We start from the raw sequence: 8,854 nt of genomic DNA on the forward strand, positions 1-8,854 counted from the left end.
TTTTTTATATCTTATTGTTTATCTGTAAATATTGCTTCTTATTACAAGTCGAAATCCTCACGTAAGAGGAATCATTTGTTGCAGAAAATATAATACTAGCCAATATCGATCTCATACATCTCTGAATAAAGAGAATAATACAATTTATATATCTTTAAAACAACTTGCATCAGAAAGTGTCACTAATTTAGACTATGTTTTAAGCTTTTAGTTGAGGACCTTGAAGTTATCTTTTAATAACCCTAAGTCAGACTTATATAAGGATAAAATTTAGCTTCCATTTAAAATTGGTCTCTTGTCCAGATTCAGAAATGCACTTTCTTCTCTAAAATGAGCACCAGATAGAACAGAATTCCAGCACTTAATTCATATGTATTTGAGCAGCACAGGTGCTGCAGTTGCTCCTTTGAGGCAGGCGATGAGGCTTATTTCCAGGATAATCTGGATACTCAGAGTTCCTCTGAGTCCAAAGCACTGACATTTGAAATCCTCCTGCTTTAGAAAGCCCCATGTAACTCTGCAGAGAAGGCATATTCAAGTGGCATTCTCCAAACAACTATTCATTATTGAGTTGGAGGTTGGCAGTGGGGAAGAAGCAAGAGCAACATAGACTTAGTTCTTATTCAGAGTTGAGTAAGAAAGGAACAAATCATAAGTGCTAATGTGGACCATTCTACTTCTCTCTCTCCTGGTTATCATTTCTCATCATTCTTGACTATTTGCATTAGCCATGTCTATTATTTTCTATATTCTGGTGCTTTGATATCTGGGATCCTAGTGATGCAGAAGAGACTGTCCTTCCTGTGGTTACCAATTCTTAGAGATAAAAAACTCATCAGACAATGTACTTTCAAATGCAAATCAACCCGTGCAGAGAACATATCCTGCCCCGCCCCCCCACACCCCTTCTTCTTTATTGGGCTCTCACATTCTGGGCCACTATCCACCTGCCTTAATCACCCACAGGGGCAGGTACCAGAAAACTAGGAGGGCAGCCCCTATATGCCAGATTTCACTGAAGTAATTCAAACTAGGCAATCCTAAACCTGATTTCCCTTCTTGGCCTGTTCCTTCCTGCAGAAACCCCAATAAAGGTGCTCACCGCAATTCCCCACCTCCTTCTACCTCTTGCCCAACCCTAGTGCTTCCCCTTGTGGCTCCCTGTGGTATGGCATGGCCCTCCTCTTGGGATCTGTGAGTATAACAAACTATCTTTTCAATGCTAATCATCTCCTGTTATGTTAGCCTCACCACATCTGAATAATGATAAAACCTATATTTTGAAACACCATATATGACCTTGTCAGACTTTGCTTTAACTTTGGCCACAATATGATATGTCTTGGTATTCTTCTGAGATGAATTCTTTCTTTTTTTGTGTGACATTTTTTTTCACTTTCATTTCTTTAAATTAATTTTTATTGTTGACAGTATTACAAATGCTTCCTATTCTCCCCCCACCCCCCCTTACATTCCTTGACCTGGCCCCCGCTCCACCCAAGGCCTTCACCTGATGAATTCTCCTGATTAAAAAAAAATTGTTTACTTGCCTTAGCTAGCTTGTCTCAGTGGACAGAGCATTGGTCTGTGGATTGAAGGGTCCTGGGTTTGATTCTGATCAGGGGCACATGTCCAGGTTGTTGGCTTGATCCCCAGTAGGAGGCGTGCAGGAGGCAGCCAATCAATGATTCTCTCTCATCATTGATGTTTCTATCTCTCTCTCCCTCTCCCTTCCTCTCTAAAATCAATAAACATATATTTTAAAAAAATGGTTTACTTGTTTTCTAAAATTGATTGCTTAGTGAAGATGCACTGTTTAAAGAAAACAAATGTTTTGTCTATAATCTACTAGGCAACAAATTCAACTATTGCCATGCCTTCCAGATTTTTACAATATTTCTTCAGTGAGGAGGAAGCGGCATAGTGAAGAGAGTCCCAGAAGTTTGAGGCCTGAATTCTAGTGTTTGGAAAGCAAACCAATTAGCTAGGAAGGAAATTCCCTTTCCAGGCCTCCATCTAGGAAAAGTGGAGGTTGGACAAGACACCTCCCTAAAGTCCATTCCAGATTAAATAGATCTTTGTTGTGAAAACTTAAGAGAAAATCAAAGTTTAGTTTCTTAGAAAACTATGTATGAGATTGCTGTGCCAATGTGAGTCACCTGCTGTGCTTCTATGTAAACATCACTTGATGTTTTTAAATGTTATCATAATGATGTGGTGTTGTGGATACTTATTTGAAAGGGGGCTTTTCTGCGGAATTTAGAGAACGATTGGGAAAGAGAGCATCTAGATTGTCAATCCTTAGATCCAATCCCAGGATCATCTGGGAGATGGTTATGGTCTTTTAGAAGTGGATAAAGACCCATGCAGCTAATAGAGCTAGACTGATGGCCACAGCTAAGGATGGGATTACCATTCTGCTCAGGAAGAGTTTTAATGGGAAATATGGCAACCAATGGAAGCAGGAAGACATGGAGATTGGAGACCAAAGGAAATGTGGTAAATAAAAGAAGTATGGAAAAACCAGAGGATAGAGAAAGCCATCAACTAGAAGTTGTGCTCTTTGTCTCTGCCGGTGCAGGGTCCCCTGCTTGGACCATCCTTCCTATCCCATCTTTCTGACCATACTAACTACTCTATGAGTACTCATAAAGATATTATAAGACTTAAATATATAAGACTTAATTAAATACTAACGACTCTATGAGTATATTTGTCCAGAAATTATTTTCTCTTCTGAATACTTGCTGTTCTTGTAGTCTGTACCATATGATCCAGCATTTATTCATTTTTAAACTGTTTAATAGTTTTACAAACTATAATCTCTATATATAAAAAGCCAGAAACCATAACTCAATAACAACCAGAACAACCGGTCGCTATGACACCCACTGCGGCCAGCAAACTGCCTGATCAGGGGTGGGGCTGGCTGGCCAACTCCCCACAGCTCTTCACCCCCCCACCCCCCGCCAGCCCTGCCCCGGAACTGCCTTTCCCACCCTGATCAGACCACAGCCCCTGATCCCCCACCCCCCTATACCCCAATAGGGGATAGGGTCGGCCGGCCAACCTCCTGCAGCCCCTCTCCCTGCCTAGCCCCACCCCAGATTGGCCCTCCAACCCTGATCAGGGGCAGAGCCGGTCAGCCAACTGCCCGCAGCCCCTCCCCCCTGATTGGCCCTCCCACACCAATTGGGGGCAGGGCCCACCAGCTAATCACCTGCAGCCCCTCCCTACAGCCCCTCCCCACAGCCAGCCCTGATGGGGCCAACCTCCTGCCATCTCTTCCTCCTGCCAGGTCCAGCCCCGATCCACTCCAATCAGGGGCTGGGCCGGCAGACCCCACCTATGCATAAATTCATGCACTGGGCCTCTAGTAGTTTTATAAACCTGAGTCTTGCCTAATCAACAAGATAATCTATGTGCTGGATCTTGCACAGCAGTTCAGATGGGTACATAGTAGGCAATAACAATTGACTATTATTGTTAGGCAATTATTACCATAATCATGAATCAGATTTCTCATTTTACCTTAATTAATACTAAGTTCTTTGAGGTTTTCGTTACTAGTTGAGACCAAGCTGTCTCCCACTGGCCTCTGTCCAGTCAGTTAAACATAAGAAAAGGAACATGGGGAAAGAGTGGTCAAGATTTTAACAGAATGAAAACTAAGCTGAATGATTGAATGGGGTTTTTAGGAAATCATTAGCCACCTGAGAAGCATTTCAGTCACATGGTAGGCACTGATGATAGTTTGTGCCATGGGTGAAATTGTAAAATGGAAAGTTTAAGGGGTTGGGAGCTCAAGATAATGGAAATAAAGAATGTAGCTTGAAGGCTGACATACCCACAGAAAAGTTTTTATTTATTCTTTTTATTATGATAGAGTAAACCTAAGCATTATTATAGACTAATGGAAATAAAAGAGCCAATGGAGAATAAAAATTTGAGAGATAATTAATGGACAAGGGGTATAATAGATGGAGGGTATGACCCTGAAAATAGTAAACAGGTGTTTGAATCCTGGCTCCTACCTTTACAAGTTGTATAACTTCTCTCTTTAAGCACCATTTTGTTCATTTTCCACACTGAGATAACATGATTATTTAAGACCTAAGTGAGATAATATATAGAAAGTCATTAACAGATAGTAAGAATTCATAAAATAGTAGCTATTATTAGGTCAGGAGCATAAATAGAAAAAAGAAAAGACTACTAATTCCTCTGAGATAAATAAGGATGGGGAAGATCTTCATGAACTTGAAGTGGAATTCCATTATCTGAGAGGCTAGACCAGAGGTTCTCAATGCTAGCAGAATATTATAATCAATAGGGGAGCTTGCAAAAAATACCAATGCTCAGTTCTCACCCCAGACCAATTAATTCAGAAACTGTGAAAATGGGTATGAGTATTATTGTGTCCTTTTGTTAGTTTGTTTGCTTTGGGTTTTTACAGCTTTCTAGGTTAACACACTATACAAAGTTGAAAATGACTAGGGTAAATTTGATTCTCAAACTTAACAATATTTACATACTAGGGGCCCGGTGCACGAAATTCGTGCACTGGGGTGGGGGGGACTCCTCAGTCCAGCCTGCCCCCTCTCACATACTGGGAGCCCTGAGGGGATGTCCTACTGACGGCTTAGGATGTCCTAAGCCGAAGTCTGGCCTCCCTCTGTGAGAGACAACCAGGCTGATCAGGGAAAGGCACCAGCCCCATCACCCTGCTGCTGGAGCCACTGCAAGTCACTGCAGCCACCAAGGTGTTTTCATCAACACAGACTCCAGTCCCTTCACCAAGAAAAAATGACAACTTTCTTTAGGCATTTTCAAGATGTGTCTTTCATAGAATATGACCTTTCTTTCTTTCTTTCTTTCTTTCTTTCTTTCTTTCTTTCTTTCTTTCTTTCTTTCTTTTTTTATCCTCACCTGAGTATATGTTTCCATTGACTTTTAGAGAATGTGAAAGAGAAAGGGAAAGACAGAGAGAAACATCAAAGTGAGAGGAATACTTAGATTGCTTGCCTCCTTCATGAGCCCTGACCTGGGCCCCAGCCAGGGAGGAGCCTGCAACCTAGGTACATGCCCTTGATCAGAATCTAACCTGGACTCTTCGGTTGGCAAACCTAGGCATTATCCACTGAGCCAAACCGCTGAGGGCAGGTTATGACATTTGTTAGCCCTCCAGCAGCAGACCTTCGTTTTTTTCTCCAGGAGTGTGGTGAAAAAGCCCTAGATCACCTTTTGGATTCTTATACCCAAGTTACTAAGAATATTACCAGTGGCATACAGGGAGCTTAGCCAATGAGAGGTCAGAAAAGGTATTTCCTCTGTAGTTCACACCTATCTCCTGTGATCTCCGGCTCCGCCCCTGCCAAGGCCTAAAGCCTCCAGCCCTTGGCAGGGGACCCCCAGCTGGCTCAATAGCCAGGCTCCGCCCCTGGCCAAGGCCTCAAGCCTCTGTTTGAGGCTCGGGCCCTGGGCAGGGACCCCCAGCTGGCTCCCATGGCCCACAGGGACCCACAGCTGGTGCAATCACCTGGCTCCACCCACGGCCAAGGCCGAAAGCCTCTGGCTGAGGCTTGGGCCCTGGGCAGGGACCCCCAGCTGGCTCCCATGGCCCACAGGGACCTCCAGCTGGCTCTATCGCCTGGCTCCATCCAAGGCCAAGGCCACAAGCCTCTGGCCAAGGCTTGGGCTCTGGGAAGGACTCCCAGCTGGCTCTATCCCCCGCTCCATCCAAGGCCAAGGCCTCAAGCTTCTGTTTGAGGCTCGGGCTCTGGGCAGGGACCCCCAGCTGTCTCCCATCGCAGGGCTCCACCCCCAGCCAAGGCTGCAAGTCTCTGGCTGAGGCTCAGGCCCTGGGCAGGGACCCCCAGCTAGCTCCAATCGCCTGCAGGGGACCCCAGCTGGCTCTGATCACCTGTGGGGGACCCCCGCTGGCTCCGATCTTCCCCTCTGATCTTAGGCTCCAATATCCCAGTTCCAACAACCTCCGCTCTCTGAGGCTGCAGCCATCTTGGTTAGGTGTATTTTCATATTCGCTTTCTGATTGGCTGGTGGGCGTGGCTGGTGGGCGTGGCTTGTGAGTGTAGCGGAGTGATGCTTTGCATATTACTGTTTTATTAGATAGGATTATAAATACTTCAAACATTTTAAAGACTAATGATGCCAACCATTGATGAATCTCAAAAATATTATGTTGAGCAAAAGAAGCCAGAAACAAAGAAACCTACTTTTTATGATTCCATCTTGATCTCATCAAGATCAAACAAACAAACAAAAAATCAATGAGGATGAAAATTAGAATAATGGTTGCTTCTGGAGGGGAGGAGTGTTGACTGGAATAAGCAAGAGGAAACTTTCTAGGTTGAAGTAAATGTCCTATATCTTGATTAAGGTTACATAGATGAGTACATTTGTCAAAACTCATTGACCTATATACTTAAAAATCTGTGCATCTTACTGCATGTATTTATACACTGATTAAAAATAATGAACTCCAAAAAGAAGCTTTGATTTAATTAGTATGGGAAATGGATTAGGAACTGATGGTTATAACATAAAGGAAAGTTTGAGAACCATTTGGCTAAATCATCTGCTAAGATTGAGACAAGAATGAAGAAGCAACCTTAAGAAAGCTGAGAAAGGTTTGAAATTAGAAAGTGAGGTTGAATAGGTACAACCTTGTTCCTCAGGATATGATTCTGGGTTGTCTGCATGAGAGACTCCTATGGTGTCTGAAAAAATGGTAAATTCCTGGGGTCCACACCAGACATACTGATACACACTTTGAGAGTGAGGCCCACGGATTTGCATAGTAATTAACCTCCTTGGTGATTTTCATACTTTAAAGTTAAAGAAACTAGCTGAGGATGAGAACTAAGCATTTTAATAGAAAGAACAAGACTGAATGGGGGGCAATTCAACACAGGTGAGGGCAGCTCTAACTCAGAGCAGAGACAGTATGTGTAAAACCAGACAACCTGGACAGGTATCCACATGAAGCTGAGGAGGTGATGTAGAGCTATAACAGGAAAACAAAAGAAGCCTGGAAAATCAAGGGAAAGGAAAGGATTAATAAAGTGAGGAACTGGTCTGGAGTCTGGGGCTCAATCCATGGACCAGTGTAATCTTTTGGGATGTACCTTTTGGGCAGCAGCCAGTGCTTCTTAAAGATGATTCCTCTGAAATGAATAAAAAATAGATGTCAAGATTAATGATTGCCATAGGCATTGTCAGCAAAATGTTACCTTTCAAAAATGAATACAGCACACATTTGAGACAGACACTGAGTAGGATTCAGAGAAAGTTAAATGTTTGTAAGAAGGAAATTCAGGAGGAAGCATCAGTTTATGCAAAACTATGGAGGCAGAGAATTGAAGGAAGTGTTCAGGCAATAACATGAGGTCCAGTTTTCCTTGAATATTTTTTTTAAAAAAAGGTATATCTAGCAGAGTAGTGGGGATGAGTAAGTCCTAAAAACTAGCATAAGAATATATTGGGAAGAGAGACTAAATCCCCCTTCTGCAATCCTGGCTCTGAGAAAGCAAGCTGCCATGACTCATGAGTCCTGTAGCCTACAAGGAAACTCTTCCTGGCAACACCCCAGGGTGATTAGAAGCAGATAGGTCCACTCTGAGCTTTGCTAGGAACCTAACCATGGCCAACAGCTTGATTGCAGCCTGGCCAGACCCTGAGCAAAGGACCAGGTAAGCCATGCTTGGACTCCTAACCCTGAACTCACAGAAACTGTAAGGTATTAAATGTGTGTTGTTTTAAGCCACTAAGTTTATGGTAATTTGTTACGCAGCAATAGGTAACTAATACAGAGTTTGGTAAGAAGTCTGTATCTAATTACACAGGCAGTGGGGAGCCATTAAAAGTGTTTGAGCAGGAAAGTTTAATAAGAACTAATTCACATGTGTTTAGCACCTTTTTGTCCACTAGTTTCTCTGTTGGGCAGGCATTGCATTTAAATATTTTATCAGTAAGTTTCTACTAAGAAAAAAGGACATCCCAGGAAACTATATGAAGGAAAGAACCACATTGTTGTTACTTTAAAGATTAATTCTTTCATTTCTTATATAGCTTATATATCAAGTTATATTTATTATAATATATTTTAGTTATTTGTTCTGGTTTGTATCTTCCTGTGTTTACTTTTGTGGTTAAGGTTTTATTTCCTCTTTTTTCTTTTTTGGACCTTTGACGCTATAAAAATAATGATGGACTAGACTCACATGGTTCCTTAAGCTATTGTTTTATGGAATAGATTCAGGGGTCAGTGCCAAACTCTTGCTAGCTTAAGGGAAACTTTACTAGACCAGCATATCACACAGACATTAACTTTCTCTTTACCTCTATGACCATGCAAGACCGCATCCTCCACCATGCACACACTCAGACATTCACCATGTAAAACTACGTCCACACTTTCCCCTTTGCTGAGGTACCCATAATGCAATTTGTCACTTTTGTGAGCCCCAGTGGCATTACTAATGACCAGCACAGGATGGTTAAGTTTGAAGCAAATAGAAGAAAATTGTTCCAGCATTAATCTCAACTTATCTATCCCTACACAACTCACCATTCCTTTTCCTTCCTACCTCTGTTAGAATTTCTCCTCTTTCATTAGACTCTTTAAAGAACACGAGGCCAGAATGAGCTACTAAGATTTATTTGCCTACCTGTTAGCCTCTTTTGTCATTTTTCTCTTTCAGCCACCACATTAAGCAATACCATCTTTTTACTTTTTTATTTTTGCCATGATTCTGAGTTTAAATTAAAATGCCTCAGAAAAACACATAAGAGGCCCTGTAATTTCTCTGTTATAGCATTTTCAATGTCTTCC

Source organism: Eptesicus fuscus, chromosome 8 (assembly GCF_027574615.1).
Source record: "Eptesicus fuscus isolate TK198812 chromosome 8, DD_ASM_mEF_20220401, whole genome shotgun sequence".
NCBI lineage: Eukaryota > Metazoa > Chordata > Mammalia > Chiroptera > Vespertilionidae > Eptesicus > Eptesicus fuscus.